This window comes from Oncorhynchus gorbuscha, linkage group LG23 (assembly GCF_021184085.1).
Source record: "Oncorhynchus gorbuscha isolate QuinsamMale2020 ecotype Even-year linkage group LG23, OgorEven_v1.0, whole genome shotgun sequence".
NCBI lineage: Eukaryota > Metazoa > Chordata > Actinopteri > Salmoniformes > Salmonidae > Oncorhynchus > Oncorhynchus gorbuscha.
Genome location: NC_060195.1, coordinates 2596198 through 2618254, shown reverse-complemented (window position 1 = coordinate 2618254; position 22057 = coordinate 2596198). Strand labels below are relative to the sequence as shown.

Here is a 22057-nt window from a genome sequence, read left to right as displayed (position 1 = left end):
AACACCTGACCTGACAGACATCCTGCTAGTAGCTATGTTAAACACCTGACCTGACAGACATCCTGTTAGTAGCTATGTTAAACACCTGACAGACATCCTGTTAGTAGCTATGTTAAACACCTGACCTGACAGACATCCTGTTAGTAGCTATGTTAAACACCTGACAGACATCCTGCTAGTAGCTATGTTAAACACCTGACCTGACAGACATCCTGTTAGTAGCTATGTTAAACACCTGACAGACATCCTGCTAGTAGCTATGTTAAACACCTGACCTGACAGACATCCTGCTAGTAGCTATGTTAAACACCTGACCTGACGGACATCCTGCTAGTAGCTATGTTAAACACCTGACAGACATCCTGTTAGTAGCTATGTTAAACACCTGACCTGACAGACATCCTGCTAGTAGCTATGTTAAACACCTGACAGACATCCTGCTAGTAGCTATGTTAAACACCTGACCTGACATCCTGTTAGTAGCTATGTTAAACACCTGACAGACATCCTGCTAGTAGCTATGTTAAACACCTGACAGACATCCTGTTAGTAGCTATGTTAAACACCTGATAGACATCCTGTTAGTAGCTATGTTAAACACCTGACCTGATAGACATCCTGTTAGTAGTTATGTTAAACACCTGACAGACATCCTGCTAGTAGCTATGTTAAACACCTGACCTGACATCCTGCTAGTAGCTATGTTAAACACCTGACAGACATCCTGCTAGTAGCTATGTTAAACACCTGACCTGACATCCTGTTAGTAGCTATGTTAAACACCTGACAGACATCCTGCTAGTAGCTATGTTAAACACCTGACAGACATCCTGTTAGTAGCTATGTTAAACACCCTGATAGACATCCTGTTAGTAGCTATGTTAAACACCTGACCTGATAGACATCCTGTTAGTAGTTATGTTAAACACCTGACAGACATCCTGCTAGTAGCTATGTTAAACACCTGACCTGACATCCTGCTAGTAGCTATGTTAAACACCTGACAGACATCCTGTTAGTAGCTATGTTAAACACCTGACAGACATCCTGCTAGTAGCTATGTTAAACACCTGACAGACATCCTGCTAGTAGCTATGTTAAACACCTGACAGACATCCTGCTAGTAGCTATGTTAAACACCTGACAGACATCCTGCTAGTAGCTATGTTAAACACCTGACAGACATCCTGCTAGTAGCTATGTTAAACACCTGACAGACATCCTGCTAGTAGCTATGTTAAACACCTGACAGACATCCTGCTAGTAGCTATGTTAAACACCTGACAGACATCCTGCTAGTAGCTATGTTAAACACCTGACAGACATCCTGCTAGTAGCTATGTTAAACACCTGATAGACATCCTGTTAGTAGCTATGTTAAACACCTGACCTGACAGACATCCTGTTAGTAGCTATGTTAAACACCTGACAGACATCCTGCTAGTAGCTATGTTAAACACCTGACCTGACAGACATCCTGTTAGTAGCTATGTTAAACACCTGACAGACATCCTGTTAGTAGCTATGTTAAACACCTGACAGACATCCTGCTAGTAGCTATGTTAAACACCTGACAGACATCCTGTTAGTAGCTATGTTAAACACCTGACAGACATCCTGTTAGTAGCTATGTTAAACACCTGACAGACATCCTGCTAGTAGCTATGTTAAACACCTGACAGACATCCTGCTAGTAGCTATGTTAAACACCTGACCTGACAGACATCCTGTTAGTAGCTATGTTAAACACCTGACAGACATCCTGTTAGTAGCTATGTTAAACACCTGACAGACATCCTGCTAGTAGCTATGTTAAACACCTGACAGACATCCTGTTAGTAGCTATGTTAAACACCTGACAGACATCCTGCTAGTAGCTATGTTAAACACCTGACCTGACAGACATCCTGCTAGTAGCTATGTTAAACACCTGACCTGACGGACATCCTGCTAGTAGCTATGTTAAACACCTGACAGACATCCTGTTAGTAGCTATGTTAAACACCTGACCTGACAGACATCCTGCTAGTAGCTATGTTAAACACCTGACAGACATCCTGCTAGTAGCTATGTTAAACACCTGACAGACATCCTGTTAGTAGCTATGTTAAACACCTGACAGACATCCTGCTAGTAGCTATGTTAAACACCTGATAGACATCCTGTTAGTAGCTATGTTAAACACCTGACCTGATAGACATCCTGTTAGTAGCTATGTTAAACACCTGACAGACATCCTGCTAGTAGCTATGTTAAACACCTGACAGACATCCTGTTAGTAGCTATGTTAAACACCTGACAGACATCCTGCTAATAGCTATGTTAAACACCTGACCTGACATCCTGCTAGTAGCTATGTTAAACACCTGACAGACATCCTGTTAGTAGCTATGTTAAACACCTGACAGACATCCTGCTAGTAGCTATGTTAAACACCTGACAGACATCCTGCTAGTAGCTATGTTAAACACCTGACAGACATCCTGCTAGTAGCTATGTTAAACACCTGACAGACATCCTGCTAGTAGCTATGTTAAACACCTGACAGACATCCTGCTAGTAGCTATGTTAAACACCTGACAGACATCCTGCTAGTAGCTATGTTAAACACCTGACAGACATCCTGCTAGTAGCTATGTTAAACACCTGACAGACATCCTGCTAGTAGCTATGTTAAACACCTGACAGACATCCTGCTAGTAGCTATGTTAAACACCTGACCTGACATCCTGCTAGTAGCTATGTTAAACACCTGACAGACATCCTGTTAGTAGCTATGTTAAACACCTGACCTGACAGACATCCTGCTAGTAGCTATGTTAAACACCTGACAGACATCCTGCTAGTAGCTATGTTAAACACCTGACAGACATCCTGTTAGTAGCTATGTTAAACACCTGATAGACATCCTGTTAGTAGCTATGTTAAACACCTGACCTGATAGACATCCTGCTAGTAGCTATGTTAAACACCTGACAGACATCCTGTTAGTAGCTATGTTAAACACCTGACAGACATCCTGTTAGTAGCTATGTTAAACACCTGACAGACATCCTGCTAGTAGCTATGTTAAACACCTGACAGACATCCTGCTAGTAGCTATGTTAAACACCTGACAGACATCCTGCTAGTAGCTATGTTAAACACCTGACAGACATCCTGTTAGTAGCTATGTTAAACACCTGACAGACATCCTGCTAGTAGCTATGTTAAACACCTGACAGACATCCTGCTAGTAGCTATGTTAAACACCTGACAGACATCCTGCTAGTAGCTATGTTAAACACCTGACAGACATCCTGTTAGTAGCTATGTTAAACACCTGACAGACATCCTGCTAGTAGCTATGTTAAACACCTGACAGACATCCTGCTAGTAGCTATGTTAAACACCTGACAGACATCCTGCTAGTAGCTATGTTAAACACCTGACCTGACAGACATCCTGTTAGTAGCTATGTTAAACACCTGACAGACATCCTGTTAGTAGCTATGTTAAACACCTGACAGACATCCTGCTAGTAGCTATGTTAAACACCTGACAGACATCCTGCTAGTAGCTATGTTAAACACCTGACAGACATCCTGTTAGTAGCTATGTTAAACACCTGACAGACATCCTGCTAGTAGCTATGTTAAACACCTGACAGACATCCTGTTAGTAGCTATGTTAAACACCTGACAGACATCCTGCTAGTAGCTATGTTAAACACCTGACAGACATCCTGCTAGTAGCTATGTTAAACACCTGACAGACATCCTGTTAGTAGCTATGTTAAACACCTGACAGACATCCTGCTAGTAGCTATGTTAAACACCTGACAGACATCCTGCTAGTAACTATGTTAAACACCTGACAGACATCCTGCTAGTAGCTATGTTAAACACCTGACAGACATCCTGCTAGTAGCTATGTTAAACACCTGACCTGACAGACATCCTGCTAGTAACTATGTTAAACACCTGACAGACATCCTGTTAGTAGCTATGTTAAACACCTGACAGACATCCTGCTAGTAGCTATGTTAAACACCTGACAGACATCCTGCTAGTAGCTATGTTAAACACCTGACCTGACAGACATCCTGCTAGTAGCTATGTTAAACACCTGACATGACAGACATCCTGCTAGTAGCTATGTTAAACACCTGACCTGACAGACATCCTGCTAGTAGCTATGTTAAACACCTGACAGACATGCTGTTAGTAGCTATGTTAAACACCTGACCTGACAGACATCCTGTTAGTAGCTATGTTAAACACCTGACAGACATCCTGCTAGTAGCTATGTTAAACACCTGACCTGACAGACATCCTGCTAGTAGCTATGTTAAACACCTGACAGACATCCTGTTAGTAGCTATGTTAAACACCTTATTATTATTATATGTATATATATTATATATTTATTATTATATTATTATATTATTATTATATTATTATATATTAGGTGTTTAACATAGCTACTAGCAGGATGTCTGTCAGACAGGTGTTTAACATAGCTACTAGCAGGATGTCTGTCAGGTCAGGTGTTTAACATAGCTACTAACATGTCTGTCAGGTCAGGTGTTTAAACATAGCTACTAGCAGGATGTCTGTCAGGTGACAACATAGCTACTGACAGACAGCAGGATGTCTGTTAGTCAGGTGTTTAACATAGCTACTAACAGGATGTCTATCAGGTGTTTAACACCTACTAACAGGATGTAAACACCTGTCAGGTGTTTAACATATCCTGCTACTAACAGGACATCTGTCAGGTGTTTAACATAGACTCCTGTTAGTAGCTATGTTAAACAGGATGTCTGTCAGGTGTTTAACATAGCTACTAACAGGATGTCTGTCAGTTTAACATAGCTACTAGCAGATGTCTGTCAGGTGTTTAACATAGCTACAGACATCCTGTTCAGTCAGTGTTTAACATACCTAACAGACATCCTGTAGTTTAACATGTTACTAACAGGATGACCTGACAGGTGTATGTTAAACACCTGACTAACTGTCAGGTGTTTAACATAGCTAGCTAGTTAAACACCTGACCTGACAGACATCCTGATAGTAGCTGTCAGGTGTTAAACATGACAGACTAATATATAATAATATAATAATAATATAATAATATAATATATAAATATATAATATCCTGCTAGACTAGCAGGATGTCTGTTAGTCAGGTGTTTAACATAGCTACTAACAGGATGTCTGTCAGGTGTTTAACATAGCTACTAACAGACATTTACATTACATTTAAGTCATTTAGCAGACACTCTTATCCAGACTTACAGGATGTCTGTCAGGTGTTTAACATAGCTACTAGACAGGATGTCTGTCAGGTAAACACCTAGACATATAATAATATAATAATAATATAATAATATAATAATAAATATATAATAATTTAACATAGTTGACTAGACATCCTGTCTAGTCAGGTATGTTAAACACCTGACAGACATCCTGCTAGTAGCTATGTTAAACACCTGACAGACATCCTGCTAGTAGCTATGTTAAACACCTGACAGACATCCTGTTAGTAGCTATGTTAAACACCTGACAGACATCCTGCTAGTAGCTATGTTAAACACCTGACAGACATCCTGCTAGTAACTATGTTAAACACCTGACAGACATCCTGCTAGTAGCTATGTTAAACACCTGACAGACATCCTGCTAGTAGCTATGTTAAACACCTGACCTGACAGACATCCTGCTAGTAGCTATATTAAACACCTGATAGACATCCTGTTAGTAGCTATGTTAAACACCTGACAGACATCCTGTTAGTAGCTATGTTAAACACCTGACAGACATCCTGTTAGTAGCTATGTTAAACACCTGACCTGACATCCTGCTAGTAGCTATGTTAAACACCTGACAGACATCCTGTTAGTAGCTATGTTAAACACCTGACAGACATCCTGCTAGTGGCTATGTTAAACACCTGACCTGATAGACATCCTGCTAGTAGCTATGTTAAACACCTGACCTGATAGACATCCTGCTAGTAGCTATGTTAAACACCTGACAGACATCCTGCTAGTAGCTATGTTAAACACCTGACAGACATCCTGTTAGTAGCTATGTTAAACACCTGACAGACATCCTGTTAGTAGCTATGTTAAACACCTGACCTGACAGACATCCTGCTAGTAGCTATGTTAAACACCTGACCTGACAGACATCCTGCTAGTAGCTATGTTAAACACCTGACACCTCACTTTTCATTTTGTTTCACCTCTGAGATTACAGTTTTTCAGTAAACAGCTGGGAAATATAAGACATAGACAAACATCCTGCTCAGGTACAAGGAAGTGTGTGTGTGCGTGTGTGTGTGTGTGTGTGTGCGCATGTGTGTGTGTGTGTTTGTCCAGGCCCCAGGTTGCATAGAGTGCCCATTCTCTTCATAGTAGACTGGTGTTTTCCAGGGTGCCATTTGGGACACAGATTAAGGACATGTACAATAAATCTAGATATATGTTGTCATTCATGCTCATCTGTCCACTAAATAAACTACACAAGTAATTCAAACAATATAAACTACATTTAAATAATATAAACTATACACCTCCTGTTGGTTTAACTACAACGTTAGCTGGAGGCCAGAACACTGGTAGTTTAACTACAATGTTAGCTATAGTCCAGAACACTGGTCCTCCTGGTAGTTTAACTACAATGTTAGCTGTAGTCCAGAACACTGGTCCTCCTGGTAGTTTAACTACAATGTTAGCTGTAGTCCAGAACACTGGTCCTCCTGGTAGTTTAACTACAATGTTAGCTATAGTCCAGAACACTGGTCCTCCTGGTAGTTTAACTACAATGTTAGCTATAGTCCAGAACACTGGTCCTCCTGGTAGTTTAACTACAATGTTAGCTGTAGTCCAGAACACTGGTCCTCCTGGTAGTTTAACTACAATGTTAGCTGTAGTCCAGAACACTGGTCGTTTAAATACAATGTTAGCTGTAGTCCAGAACACTGGTAGTTTAACTACAATGTTAGCTGTAGTCCAGAACACTGGTAGTTTAACTACAATGTTAGCTGTCGTCCAGAACACTGGTCCTCCTGGTAGTTTAACTACAATGTTAGCTGTAGTCCAGAACACTGGTCCTCCTGGTAGTTTAACTACAATGTTAGCTGTAGTCCAGAACACTGGTCCTCCTGGTAGTTTAACTACAATGTTAGCTGTAGGCCAGAACACTGGTAGTTTAACTACAATGTTAGTTGTAGTCCAGAACACTGGTAGTTTAACTACAATGTTAGCTGTAGTCCAGAACACTGGTAGTTTAACTACAATGTTAGCTGTAGTCCAGAACACTGGTCCTCCTGGTAGTTTAACTACAATGTTAGCTGTAGTCCAGAACACTGGTCCTCCTGGTAGTTTAACTACAATGTTAGCTGTAGTCCAGAACACTGGTCCTCCTGGTAGTTTAACTACAATGTTAGCTGTAGGCCAGAACACTGGTCCTCCTGGTAGTTTAACTACAATGTTAGCTGTAGGCCAGAACACTGGTAGTTTAACTACAATGTTAGCTGTAGTCCAGAACACTGGTAGTTTAACTACAATGTTAGCTGTAGTCCAGAACACTGGTCCTCCTGGTAGTTTAACTACAATGTTAGCTGTAGGCCAGAACACTGTTCCTCCTGGTAGTTTAACTACAATGTTAGCTGTAGGCCAGAACACTGTTCATCCTGGTAGTTTAACTACAATGTTAGCTGTAGTCCAGAACACTGGTCCTCCTGGTAGTTTAACCTCTTCAACCTATGGGGGCGCTATGTCATTATTGGATAAAAAGACGTACCCGTTTTAAGGTCAATATTTTGTCACGAAAAGATGCTCGACTATGCATGTAATTGACAGCCTTGGAAAGACAAAACTCTGACATCTCCAAAACTGCAAAGATATTATCTGTGAGTGCCCCAGAACTAATGCTACAGGCGAGATGATGAAGTTTCATACAGGAAATGCCCCAGATTCTGAAGGCGCTGTGTTCCAATATCTCCTTATATGGCTGTGAATGCGCCAGGAATGAGCCTGCGCTTTCTGTCTATTCCCCGAGGTGTCTGCAGCATTGTGACGTGTTTGTAGGCATATCATTGGAAGATTGACCATAAGAGAATACATTTACCTGGTGTCCCGCCCGGTGTCCTGTGTGCGTAATCTGTAGGTCCATGCGCGTCCCATTTCTTCAGAAGAGAAAGTAAACTGCCACGATGGATTTTATCGTCGATAGATATGTGAAAAACACCTTGAGGATTGATTCTAAACATCGGTTTGCCATGTTTCTGTCGATATTATGGAGTTAATTTGGAAAAAACTTCGCGTTTTAATATATATATTTTTTTTCCTTACCCAAATGTGATGAACAAAACGGAGTGATTAGTCGACACAAATAATATTTTTTGTAAAAACGGAACATTTGCTATCTAACAGAGTCTCCTCATTGAAAACCTCTGAAGTTCTTCAAAGGTAAATGATTTTATTTGAATTATTTTCTGGTTTTTGTGGAAAATGTTGCATGGTGAAAGAGAGGCATAATACTATGCTAGGCTATCAATACTGTTACACAAATGCTTGTTTAGCTATGGTTCAAAAGCATATTTTGAAAATCTGAGATGACAGTGTTGTTAACAAAAGGCTAAGCTTGAGAGCAAATAGATTAATTTCATTTCATTTGCGATTTTCATGAATAGTTAACGTTGTTTTATGCTAATGAGCTTGCGGGTAGATTTACACAATCCTGGATACAGGTTTTTTTTCGTAGCTAAACGTGACGCAGAAAACGGAGCGATTTGTCCTAAACAAATAATCTTTCAGGAAAAACTGAACATTTGCTATCTGAGAGTCTCCTCATTGAAAACATCCGAAGTTCTTCAAAGGTAAATGATTTTATTTGAATGCTTTTCTGTTTTTTGTGGAAAATGTTGCATGGTGAAAGAGAGGCATAATCCTATGCTAGGCTATCAATACTGTTACACAAATGCTTGTTTTGCAATGGTTGAGAAGCATATTTTGAAAATCTGAGATGACAGTGTTGTTAACAAAAGGCTAAGCTTGAGAGCAAATAGATTCATTTCATTTCATTTGCGATTTTCATGAATAGTTAATGTTGCATTATGGTAATGAGCTTGAGGCTGTATTCACGATCCCGGATCCGGGATGGCTCGACGCAAGAAGTTAACTACAACGTTAGCTGTCGTCCAGGACACTGTTCCTTCTGGTAGTTTAACTACAATGTTAGCTATAGTCCAGAACACTGGTCCTCCTGGTAATTTAACTACAATGTTAGCTGTCATCCAGAACACTGGTCCTCCTGGTAGTTCAACTACAAGGTTAGCTGTAGGCCAGAACACTGGTCCTCCTGGTGGTTTAACTACAATGTTAGCTGTAGTCCAGAACACTGGTCCTCCTGGTAGTTTAACTACAATGTTAGCTGTAGGCCAGAACACTGGTAGTTTAACTACAATGTTAGTTGTAGTCCAGAACACTGGTAGTTTAACTACAATGTTAGCTGTAGTCCAGAACACTGGTAGTTTAACTACAATGTTAGCTGTAGTCCAGAACACTGGTCCTCCTGGTAGTTTAACTACAATGTTAGCTGTCATCCAGAACACTGGTAGTTTAACTACAATGTTAGCTATAGTCCAGAACACTGGTCCTCCTGGTAGTTCAACTACAATTGATTGTTTGGCCCCATTTAATTTGTGCCCTGGTTCCCTGTAACATATAGCTCGACCTCTTGATGAAGAATATGTCTGAGGTCCATCGGTACCTTGTGGGCTTTTGTGAAGGCTCTTACAATACACATGACTTCCAGACGTGTCTGCTTGTCCCCTAACATCTTACTAGAAAAGCTGAAACTTTTTCTTAACACGGACCAGGATGCCTTGCTCCCAGGCAGACTAAATAACTTTTTTGCCCGCTTTGTGGACAATACAGTGCCACTGACACGGCCCGCAACCAAAACATGCAGACTCTCCTTCACTGCAGCCGAGGTGAGTAAAACATTTAAACGTGTTAACCCTCTGAAGGCTGCCGGGCCAGACAGCATCCCTAACCGCGTCCTCAGAGCATGCGCAGACCAGCTGGCTGGTGTGTTTACGGACATTTTCAATCAATCCCTATCCCGGTCTGTTGTCCCCACATGCTTCAAGAGGGCCACCATTGTTCCTGTTCCCAGAAAGCAAATGTAACTGAACTAAATGACTATCGCCCCATAGCACTCACTTCTGTCATCATGATGTGCTTTGAGAGACTAGTCAAGGATCATATCACCTCCACCCTACCTGATACCCTCAACCCACTCCAATTTGATTACCTCCCCAATAGGTCCACAGACGATGCAATCGGCTGCACAATGCCCTATCCCATCTGGACAAGAGGAATACCTATGTAAGAATGCTGTTCATTGACTACAGCTCAGTATTTAAAACCATAGTACCCTCAAAACTCATCAAGCTTGAGTCCCTGGGTCTTGACCCCGCCATGTGCAACTGGGTCCTGGACTTTTTCGACGGACCACTCCCAGGTGGTGAAGGTAGGAAACAACATCTCCACCCCACTGATCCTCAACACTGGGGCCTCACAAGGGTGCATTCTCAGCCATCTCCTGTACTCCCTGTTCACCCATGACTGCGTGGCCATGCACGCCACCAACTCAAATCATCAAGTTTGCAGATTACACTACAGTGATAGGTTTGATTACCAACAACGAGACAGGAGGAGGTGAGGGTCAGGAAAATAACCCCTAACCCAATGTCAACAAAACAAAGGAGATGATCGTGGACTTCAGGAAACAGCAGAGGGTCCACCCCCTCCTATACACATTGGCGGGACAGTAGTGGAGAAGGTGTAAAGTTTTAAGTTCCTTGGCGTACACATCACGGACAAACTGAAATGGTCCACCCACACAGACATCGTGTTGAAGAAGGCGCAACAGCGCCTCTTCAACCTCAGGAGGATGAAGAAATTTGGCCTGTCAACACACAGTACAGGTACTCACAAGACCAACGGACATAGTAACAATAATCGACAGGACAATGGTAAACCAAGGACACACTTATACAATCACTCGGAATGTGCGTAATGAAAGTTCCAGAGAGATCATGACACTGTCGGCTGCAACACCGCCTGGGAAGGCAACTGCACCGCCCTCAACCGCAAGGCTCTCCGGAGGATAGTGTGGTCTGCACAACGCATCACCGGGGGGGTGGAAAACTACCTGCCCTCCAGGACACCTACACCACCCGATGTCACAGGAAGGACAAAAAGATCATCAAGGACAATCCACTGCCTGTTCACCCCGTTATCATCCAGAATGCGAGGTCAGTACAGGTGCATCAAAGTAGGGACCGGGAGACTGAAAAACGGCTTCTATCTCAAGACCATCAGACTGTTAAACAGTCATCACTAACACAGAGAGGCTGCTGTCTACATAGAGATTCATATCACTGGCCACTTTAATAATGGATTTAATAAAGGTATCACTATTAAATAATGCCACTTTAATAACGTTTGCATTACTCATCTCATATGTATATACTGTATTCTATACCATCTAATGCATCTTGCCTATGCCGCACAGCCATCGCTCATCCATATATTTGTATGTACATATTCTTATTCCATCCCCTTACATTGTGTGTATAATTTGTTATATTACTTGTTAGATATTACTGCACTGTCAGAACTAGAAGCACAAGCATTTTGCTACACTCGCATTAACATCTGCTAACCATGTGTATGTGACCAATAAAATTTTATTTGATTTGGTGTATAGACATAATGACATTTGAAATGTCTTTATTCTTTTGGAACTTCTGTGAGTGTAATGTTTACTGTTAATTTTAATTGTTTATTTCACTTTTGTTTATTATCTATTTCACTTGTTAACATGTTTCCCATTCCAATAAATTGAATTAAATTGAGCGAGAAAGTGAGTGAGGGAGAAAGCCTCACTTATCCTGCTGGATGTCTGAGAGAGAGTTCCAGCGTGAGAGGTCCAGGTGGATTTTTTTATTTTATTTCACCAGGTAGGCTAGTTGAGAACAAGTTCTCATTTACAACTGCGACCTGGCCAAGATAAAGCATAGCAGTGTGAACAGACAACAACACAGAGTTGCACATGGATTAAACAATAAACAAAAGTGTGCAAAAGGCATGAGGAGGTTGGCGGATAATTACATAATTACTGGTGTGCAAAGATACTGGTGTGCAAAAGAGCAGAAAGTAAATAAATATAAACAGTATGGGGATGAGGTAGGTAAATTGGGGGTGGGCTATTTACCAATGGACTATGTACACCTGCAGCGATCGGTTAGCTGCTCAGATAGCTGATGTTTGAAGTTGGTGAGGGAGATAAAAGTCTCCAACTTCAGCGATTTTTGCAATTCGTTCCAGTCACAGGCAGCAGAGAACTGAAATGAAAGGAGGCCAAATGAGGTGTTGGCTTTAGGGATGATCAGTGAGATACACCTGCTGGAGTGCGTGCTACGGGTGGGTGTTGCCATCGTGACCAGTGAACTGAGATAAGGCGGTGCTTTACCTAGCATGGACTTGTAGATGACCTGGAGCCAGTGGGTCTGGCGACGAATATGTAGCGAGGGACAGCCGACTAGAGCATACAGGTTGCAGTGGTGGGTGGTATAAGGTGCTTTAGTAACAAAACGGATGGCACTGTGATAAACTGCATCTAGTTTGCTGAGTAGAGTATTGGAAGCTATTTTGTAGATGACATCGCCGAAGTCGAGGATCGGTAGGATGGTCAGTTTTACTAGGGTAAGTTTGGCGCCGTGAGTGAAGGAGGCTTTGTTGCGGAATAGAAAGCAGACTCTAGATTTTATTTCAGATTGGAGATGTTTGATATGAGTTTACAGTCTAGCCAGACACCTAGGTACTTATAGATGTCCACATATTCTAGGTCGGAACCATCCAGGGTGGTGATGCTAGTCGGGCATGCGGGTGCAGGCAGCGAATGGTTGAAAAGCATGCATTTGGTTTTACTAGCGTTTAAGAGCAGTTGGAGAACATGGAAGGAATTGAAGCTTGTTTGAAGGTTAGATAGCACAGTGTCCAAGGAAGGGACAGAAGTATACAGAATGGTGTCGTCTGCGTAGAGGTGGATCAGGGAATCGCCCGCAGCAAGAGCAACATCATTGATATATACAGAGAAAAGAGTCGGCCCGAGAATTGAACCCTGTGGCACCACCATAGAGACTGCAAGAGGACCAGACAAGATGCCCTCCGAATTGACACACTGAACTCTGTCTGCAAAGTAGTTGGTGAACCAGGCAAGGCAGTCATTGGAAAAACCGAGGCTACTGAGTCTGCCGATAAGAATATGGTGATTGACAGAGTCGAAAGCCTTGGCCAGGTCGATGAAGACGGCTGCACAGTATTGTCTTTTATCGATGGTGGTTATGATATCGTTTAGTACCTTGAGCGTGGCTGAGGTGCACCCGTGACCGGCTCGGAGACCAGATTGCACAACGGAGAAGGTAAGGTGGTATTCGAGATGGTCAGTGATCTGTTTGTTGACTTGGCTTTCGAAGACCTTAGATAGGCAGGGCAGGATGGATATAGGTCTGTAACAGTTTGGGTCCAGGGTGTCTCCCCCTTTGAAGAGGGGGATGACTGCGGCAGCTTTCCAATCCTTGGTGATCTCAAACGATATGAAAGAGAGGTTGAACAGGCTGGTAATAGGGGTTGCGACAATGGCGGCGGATAGTTTCAGAAATAGAGGGTCCAGATTGTCAAGCCCAGCTGATTTGTAGGGGTCCAGGTTTTGCAGCTCTTTCAGAACATCTGCTATCTGGATCTGGGTAAAGGAGAAGCTGCGGAGGCTTGGGCGAGTAGCTGCGGGGGGGGGGGGGGGCGGATCTGTTGGCCGAGGTTGGAGTAGCCAGGAGGAAGGCATGGCCAGGAGGAAGGCATGGCCAGCCGTTGAGCAAATCTTGTTGAAGTTTTCGATAATCATGGATTTATCGGTGGTGACAGTGTTACCTAGCCTCAGTGCAGTGCTTTCCTGACTGACTGTGTGTATTGGTTCCTGACTTCCCCTGAACAGTTGCATATCGCGGGGACTTTTCGATGCTATTGCAGTCCGCCACAGGATGTTTTTGTGCTGGTCGAGGGCAGTCAGGTCTGGAGTGAACCAAGGGCTGTATCTGTTCTTCGTTCTGCATTTTTTGAACGGAGCATGCTTATCTAAGATGGTGAGGAAGTTACTTTTAAAGAATTACCAGGCATCCTCAACTGACGGAATGAGGTCAATATCCTTCCAGGATACCCGGGCCAGGTCGATTGGAAAGGCCTGCTCGCAGTAGTGTTTTAGGGAGCATTTGACAGTGATAAGGGGTGGTCGTTTGACTGCGGACCCGTAGCGGATACAGGCAATGAGGCAGTGATCGCTGAGATCCTGGTTGAAGACAGCGGAGGTGTATTTGGAGGGCCAGTTGGTCAGTATAACGTCTATGAGGGTGCCCTTGTTTACAGATTTAGGGTTGTACCTGGTGGGTTCCTTGATGATTTGTGTGAGATTGAGGGCATCTAGCTTAGCTTGTAGGACTGCCGGGGTGTTAAGCATATCCCAGTTTAGGTCAACTAACAGAACAAAGAGAGATACAGAGGGAGAGAGCGAGAGAGGGAGAGAGAGTGTGAGAGAGAGAGAGAGAGAGAGAGAGAGAGACATGATTTTCTAGTCCAGTGAGGTCAGATGGTATCATGTGAAGGGACACATTTATTATTATTTTATTTTATTTCACACATAGTGAGTCCATGCAACTTATTTATTATTTTTTACATTTTATTCCACCTTTATTTAACCAGGTAGGACAGTTGAGAACAGGTTCTCATTTGCTTATGCGACCTGGCCAAGATAAAGCAAAGCAGTGCGACAAAAACAACAACACAGAGTTACACATTGGATAAACAAATGTACAATCAATAACACAATAGAAAAATCTATGTACAGCAAAGGCAGTAAGATTAAGATTTATGACACTTTCTCTTGGTTTGACAATGTCAACATGATCACCATGCCAATAAAGTCCTTTCAATTGTTTTATTTTATTTCACTAGGCAAGTCAGTTAAAAATAAATTCTTATTTACAATGACGGCCTAGGAACAGTGGGTTAACTGCCTTGTTCAGGGGCAGAACGACAGATTTTGACCTTGTCAGCTCTGGGGGATTCGGTCCAGCAACCTTCTGGTTACTGGCCCAACGCTCTAACCACCAGGCTACCTGCCACCCCAAAAAGATTAAATGAACACCTGTAGTGTTATAGTAAATCATTTTGTGGTGTTGTTCTGCACTCTAGTTATGAATTTGTCTCCCTCTGCCATATGGATGCATTGTATGATAAACCTGACCCCAGACTGACCCCAGACTGGATGCATTGTTTGATAAAACTGACTCCAGACTGACCCCATACTGGGTGCATTGTATGATAAACCTGACCCCAGACTGGATGCATTGTCTGATACACCTGACCCCAGACTGACCCCAGACTGGATGCATTGTCTTATACATCTGACCCCAGACTGACCCCAGACTGGATGCATTGTCTTATACATCTGACCCCAGACTGACCCCAGACTGGATGCATTGTATGATACACCTGAACCCAGACTGACCCCAGACTGACCCCAGACTGGATGCATTGTATGATAAATCTGACCCAAGACTGAACCCAGACTGACCCCAGACTGGATGCATTGTATGATAAATCTGACCCAAGACTGAACCCAGACTGGATGCATTGTATGATAAACCTGACCCCAGACTGGATGCATTGTATGATAAACCGAGAGCAACTGGCGGCAAAAGAGCTGAGCACAGAACTCAGATCTACTGCAGCAGGTAACTTTGATTGTAAACTACATCAAACCACATTCAGCGTGTTCACACCTGCTGGCAAAAATATGTGGAGATATGGGATCAGAGCAGTGGCAATTTTAGCATGTATATCTTGGTGCGCCCCCCCCCCAATAAAATTGGGATGCATGCCAGCAAAGCCCACAAACTGTTAGGGCCAACATAAAGTCCCAACACCTTACCACTGCTACACCTGGCTATCAGCAGATTCCCAACAGCAGAGTCCCAACACCTTACCACTGTTATACCTGGCTTTCAGCGGATCCTTGTCTGGCAGCCAAACACTTCATTCAGCCTCATTTACTGCCTTTAAAAAATTAGCTGATATGGCTGACTTGCTTTAACAAATGTGGTTTCTACTGACCATTGAGATGTACAAACTATGGCATAAGGCTACGACAAGCGGATAAGAGGCAATCCAACATTTCGATTAAGACATTAATGAGTGAGAACGGACGTAGTCAATATAACTATTTGTTCAGCACTTTGAAATGTACAGCGACAGAATTCAGAACATGGGCCATTCTTACAGTGTTCTTCTCCCTGTACACCAAGTCAGAACCGTAGGATAAATAAAGGGGGCATATAAGCAGAAAATGAAAGCTCTTACAATATTCAATGATTATATTTCTCTAAAACAGGTTATAGGCTACATGTGCACCACCAAGTTAGAACAGTATGTGAAATTAAGAGGGGTAAATAGACTAAATTATTAAGGTGAGGCACATTGAACGCTGATTCATTTTACACGTCAAATAACACAATTCTATTATAGAATGTTGTGTGTGCTGAATTTGCACGTGCAAGCCAAACGCCACCACTACTATCAGAAACACTGTCAAAGCTGTACAAAAAAGTTGGCAAACAATCAAACACCGGCCACAAACGATGTGTTTACAATACTGTGTTGGTGAAAATAGACCAAATTATTAGGATGAGGCATATGAGCTACTAACAGCTTTGTCACAATCACCGTATGGAGTGGACCAAAGTGCAGCGTGGTTAGAATTACATTCCTCTTTATTGTAGGGTGGGCCTCTTTCACGGCGGTGGCTCGGGTGCTGGACGTGGATCCCACTCCACCATAGTCTTAGTCCGCTTTTGTGGCCTCCTAGGAACGGCGACCCTCGCCGCAAACCTAGGACTGGCAACCCGGACTGAAGGGTAGCTCAGGACTGAGGGGTAGCTCAGGACTGAGGAGTAGCTCCTGGCTGGCTGACGGCTCTGGCAGCTCCTGGCTGGCTGATGGCCCTGGCAGCTCCTGGCTGGCTGACGGCCCTGGCAGCTCCTGGCTGGCTGACGGCTCTGGCAGGTCCTGGCTGGCTGACGGCTCTGGCAGGTCCTGGCTGGCTGACGGCTCTGGCAGGTCCTGGCTGGCTGACGGCTCTGGCAGGTCCTGGCTGGCTGACGGCTCTGGCAGCTCCTGGCTGACTGACGTGTCAGGACCGACTGGCGGCTCAGGCGGCTTAGGACAGACGGGCGGCTCTGGCGGCTCAGGACAGACGGGCGGCTCTGGCGGCTCAGGACAGACGGGCGGCTCTGGCGGCTCAGGACAGACGGGCAGCTCTGGTGGCTCAGGACAGACGAGGTGCACTGTAGGTCCGAGGACAGGCACCTCAGGGCGAGTGCAGGGAGGAAGAACAGGGAGAACTGGGCTCTGGCGACGCACAGGAAGCCCGGTACGGGGGCTGCCACTGGAGGGCTGGTGCGTGGAGATGGCACCGGATAGACCGGACCAAGAAGACGCACTGGAGATCTGGAGCACCAAGCCTGCCCAACCTTACCTGGTTGAATGCTCCCGTAGCCAGGCCAGTGCGGCGAGGTGGAATAGCCCGCACTGGGCTGTGCAGACAAACCGGGGACACCATGCGTAAGGCTGGCGCCATGTATGCCGGTCCGAGGAGATGCACTGGAGACCAGATGCGTAGAGCCGGCTTCATGGCACCTGGCTCGATGCCCACTCTAGCCCGGCCGATACGAGGAGCTGGAATGTACCGCACCGGGCTATGCACACGCACCGGGGACACCGTGCGCTCCACCGCATAACACGTTGCCTGCCCGGTACAACACCCTCTCTCTCCACGGTAAGCACGGGAAGCTGGTGCAGGTCTCCTACCTGACTTCGCCACACTCCCCGTGTGCCCTCCCCCAATACATTTTTAGGGCTGCCACTCGGGCTTCCAGCCGCGCCGCCATGCTGCCTCCTCATACCGGCGCCTCTCTGCTTTCGCTGCCTCCAGCTCTGCTTTGGGACGGCGATATTCCCCTGGCTGTGCCCAGAGTCCTTTGCCGTCCAGAATCTCCTCCCAAGTCCAGAAGTCCTTTGATTGCTGCTGCTGCCCTTTACCACGCTGTTTGGTCCTTGGTTGGTGGATTATTCTGTTACGATTGTCGTATGGAGTGGACCAAAGCGCAGTGTGGTCAGAATACATTCCTCTTTATTGTAGGAAGAACACGAAGAACACTTAAACAAAAACAACAAAATGATAAGACGAGCGTGACCACTATATAAACAATGTGCTAACGTGCAACATAACATAGACAATAACCCACAAAATACCCAAAGAGGATGGCTGCCTAAATATGGTTCCCAATCAGAGACAACGATAAACACCTGCCTCTAATTGAGAACCAATCTAGGCAACCATAGACCTACATAAACACCTAGATGGAAACAACCCAATAAATAAAAATAAAAAACTAGACAGTACAAACACCCTAGATGAGACAAAAAAAACACATATCACCCATGTCACACCCTGACCTAACCAAAATAATGAAGAAAACAAAGAATACTAAGGTCAGGGCGTGACAAGCTTACTACACAACATACACTTAGTATTACTTTCTTAGCTACAGTATACATATCTCCCTGGCATATTACATAATTTATGCAGCATCATAAAATACATTTTTGGCGCGGCAGTCCCTTGTGTGAAAATTTTGTCATGAAACTTTGTCATCATGCCGCCCCGAATTGAGAGCTAAGACAAACTCCGTAGTCCATAACAGTTCAGCATTATATACAGAGGGTAAAAGGATGTTCAACATTGTTCAACATATGACATTAAAATGATAGGTTTCTACACTGCTGTAAAACCACCAATCAGATATCATTTGAAATCATCTCAGGTCTGCAACTCAGCAGTCTGTCTGTCTGCCTATCTCTATATATGTCTGCCGGCCTGTCTGTCTGTCCTAGGTCAGACTCACACACCTTTAGTTTCTAATCTCACACACGCAGCTCAGCCAAACACCTGGGGTGGCAGGTAGCCTAGTGGTTAGAGTGTTGTGCCAGTAACTGAAAGGTTGCTGGATTGAATCCCGAGCTGACCAGGTAAAACAATCTGTTCTTCTGCCCCTGAACAAGGAAGTCCCCTTTAGGCTGTCATTGTAAATAAGAATTTGTTCTTAACTGACTTAGCCTAGTTAAATTTTAAAAATCCAAACCTATTGATTAACTAACACAGTGTGAACCAGTAAGCACATACACTTTACCTAATAAGAAGTTGCTCCAGTTTAAACAGTGACTGAGGGATGGCATTATCAAACAGTAGATTAAGGGTTTCCTATTGAAGTCAGCAGCCCACAAGGGAGCCCTGTTCAAGAAGGGCAGCTCAATGGTAAATATGAAGTAACTAATTTAATACCATTCAGTATCCAGAGGTTTGTTCATATAAACAGAGAATTTCTTACCGTAACCTGCAGACTGTTGCCTGACAGATGATAGAACCTGCTGCTCTGCTTCAGCCTCAGAGTACTGTTGCTTTGGGACACACTGATACAATCATACAACTTCTGCTGCACCTCCTAGGTCTCTCTCTCTCTTCCACTTCCTCTCTCAGACTCTTTCTCTCACACACACTTTCTCTCTTACTCTCTCTTTACCTTTCTCCCTCTCTTATTCTCTATCGCTCTCTTAATATTTATCTTACTCTCCCTCTTTCTTACTCTCTCCCTCTCTTACACATACCTTCTCTCTCTCTCCCTCCCTCTCAATGAGTTTGTAGCTTCAACCGCTGCATCACACACACACACACACACAACTGATTAATGGACTGCTGAATGTATGTCTTTCCCTTGCTTTGTTTGCTCTTGTCCATATTATGTCTCTCTCTGATCAGCTGAAGGGCTGAATATAGCCCATATTAATATATGTAGCCTTTGAAATAAGGTTCATGAAATCAATAACTTGCTAATTTAAGATAACATTCATCCATTTCTGAGACTCACTTAGATCATTAATTTGATGATATAGCAGTGGCAATACAAGGAAATAAAATGGAAGCAGCAGTCAACAGTATCATGACACAATGCGAGACCCAGATGCAGACACAGGAGGCAGATGGTTGGAGTCGTACAATATTTATTAATACAATGGGGTAAGGCAAGAGATTGGTCGTGGACGGGCAAAAGTACCGAAGGGTAGGCAGAATCAAGGTCAGGACAGACAGAATGATCAGGCAGGCGGGAAAGTAGTCCAGAGTCAGGCAGGGGTCAAAACCGGGAAGACTATCAAAAAGAGAAGGGGAAGAACGCGCTGGTCGACTTGACAAACATACAAGACGAACTGGCACAGAGAGACAGGAAACTAATCAAAGCAAATTTATTTATATAGCCCTTCTTACATCAGCTGATATCTCAAAGTGCTGTACAGAAACCCAGCCTAAAAACCCAAACAATAAGCAATGCAGGTGTAGAAGCACGGTGGCTAAGAATATCTCCCTAGAAAGGCCAAAACCTAGGAAGAAACGTAGAGAGGAACCAGGCTATGAGGGGTGGCCAGTCCTCTTCTGGCTGTGCCGGGTGGAAATTATAACAGAAAATGGCCAAGATGTTCACATGTTTTATAAATGACCATCATGGTCAAATAATAATAGTAGTTGTTGAGGGTGCAACAAGTCAGTACCTCAGGAGTAAATGTCAGTTGGCTTTTCATAGCTGATCATTGAGAGTATCTCTACTGCTCCCGCTGTCTCTAGAGAGATGAAAACAGCAGGTCTGGGACAGGTAGCACGTCCGGTGAACAGGTCAGGGTTCCATAGCCGCAGGCAGAACAGTTGAAACTGGAGCAGCAGCACGGCCAGGTGGACTGGGGACAGCAAGGAGTCATCATGCCAGGTAGTCCTGAGGCATGATCCTAGGGCTCAGGTCCTCCAAAAGAGAGAAAGAAAGAATTAGAGAGAGCATACTTATACTACCCTTCCCGGGTCCGGGAGCGTAATCATCAACTGACACTAATTAGCATAATGCAACGGACATAAATATTACTAGAAAATATTCCTATTCATGAAATCACAAGTGAAATATATTGAAACACAGCTTAACCTTTTGTTAATCACCCTGTCATCTCAGATTTTTTTTAAATATGCCTTACAGCCAAAGCAAGACATGTATTTGTGTAAGTTTATCGATAGCCTAGCATAGCATTATGACTAGCTAGCAGCAGACAACCTGGTTACAAAAATCAGAAAAGCAATCAAATGAAATTGTTTACCTTTGATGAGATTCAGATGTTTCCACTCAAGAGACTCCCAGTTAGATAGCAAATGTTTCTTTTTTCCAAAAAATAATATTTTTGTAGGCGAAATAGCTCCGTTTGTTCTTCACGTTTGACGCCAAAAAATATTCCAAATTAGCTCCATAATATCGACAGAAACATGGCAAACGTTGTTTATAATCAAACCTCAAGGTGTTTTTAAAATATCTATTCGATAATATATCAACTGGACTGGTGGCTTCTTAGTAGGAAAGAGAGAAACAATGGCCGCATTTGTCTCTTACGCACAAAACACTCTGAGAGACTCCAGCTGACCACTGACGCAATGTTGACGTTCAGGCTCATTTTTAAAAATAAAAGCCTGAAACTATGTATTGTGACACTAGACACATTAGGGAAGCCATAGAAAAGCACCACGGCCTTCTAAATAAGAGTCCCTTCCTGTTTTGATTTTTCTCAGGCTTTCGCCTGTAATATCAGTACTCACAGACAATATTTTTACAGTTTTGGAAACTTTAGAGTCTTTTACATTTACATTACATTTACATTTAAGTCATTTAGCAGACGCTCTTATCCAGAGCGACTTACTTACTTTTCTATCCTAAGCTGTCAATTATATGCATATTCGAGCATCTTGTCCTGACAAAATAGCCATTTACTTTGGGGACGTTATTTTTCCCAAAATGA

The 22057-nt window shown here is 43.5% G+C and overlaps 1 protein-coding gene across 1 annotated transcript in view; it reads right to left on the bottom strand.

The window, feature by feature from the left end:
• Window positions 1-19749, bottom strand: part of LOC124011298 (cysteinyl leukotriene receptor 1-like) — a 73583-nt gene extending 53834 nt beyond the window's left edge. Inside the window, exon 1 of the mRNA XM_046324525.1 lies at window positions 19567-19749. The gene's annotated coding sequence lies outside the window, so the exon portion shown is untranslated. The remainder of the gene's footprint in view (window positions 1-19566) is intronic.
• Between the last annotated feature and the right edge of the window lie 2308 nt (window positions 19750-22057).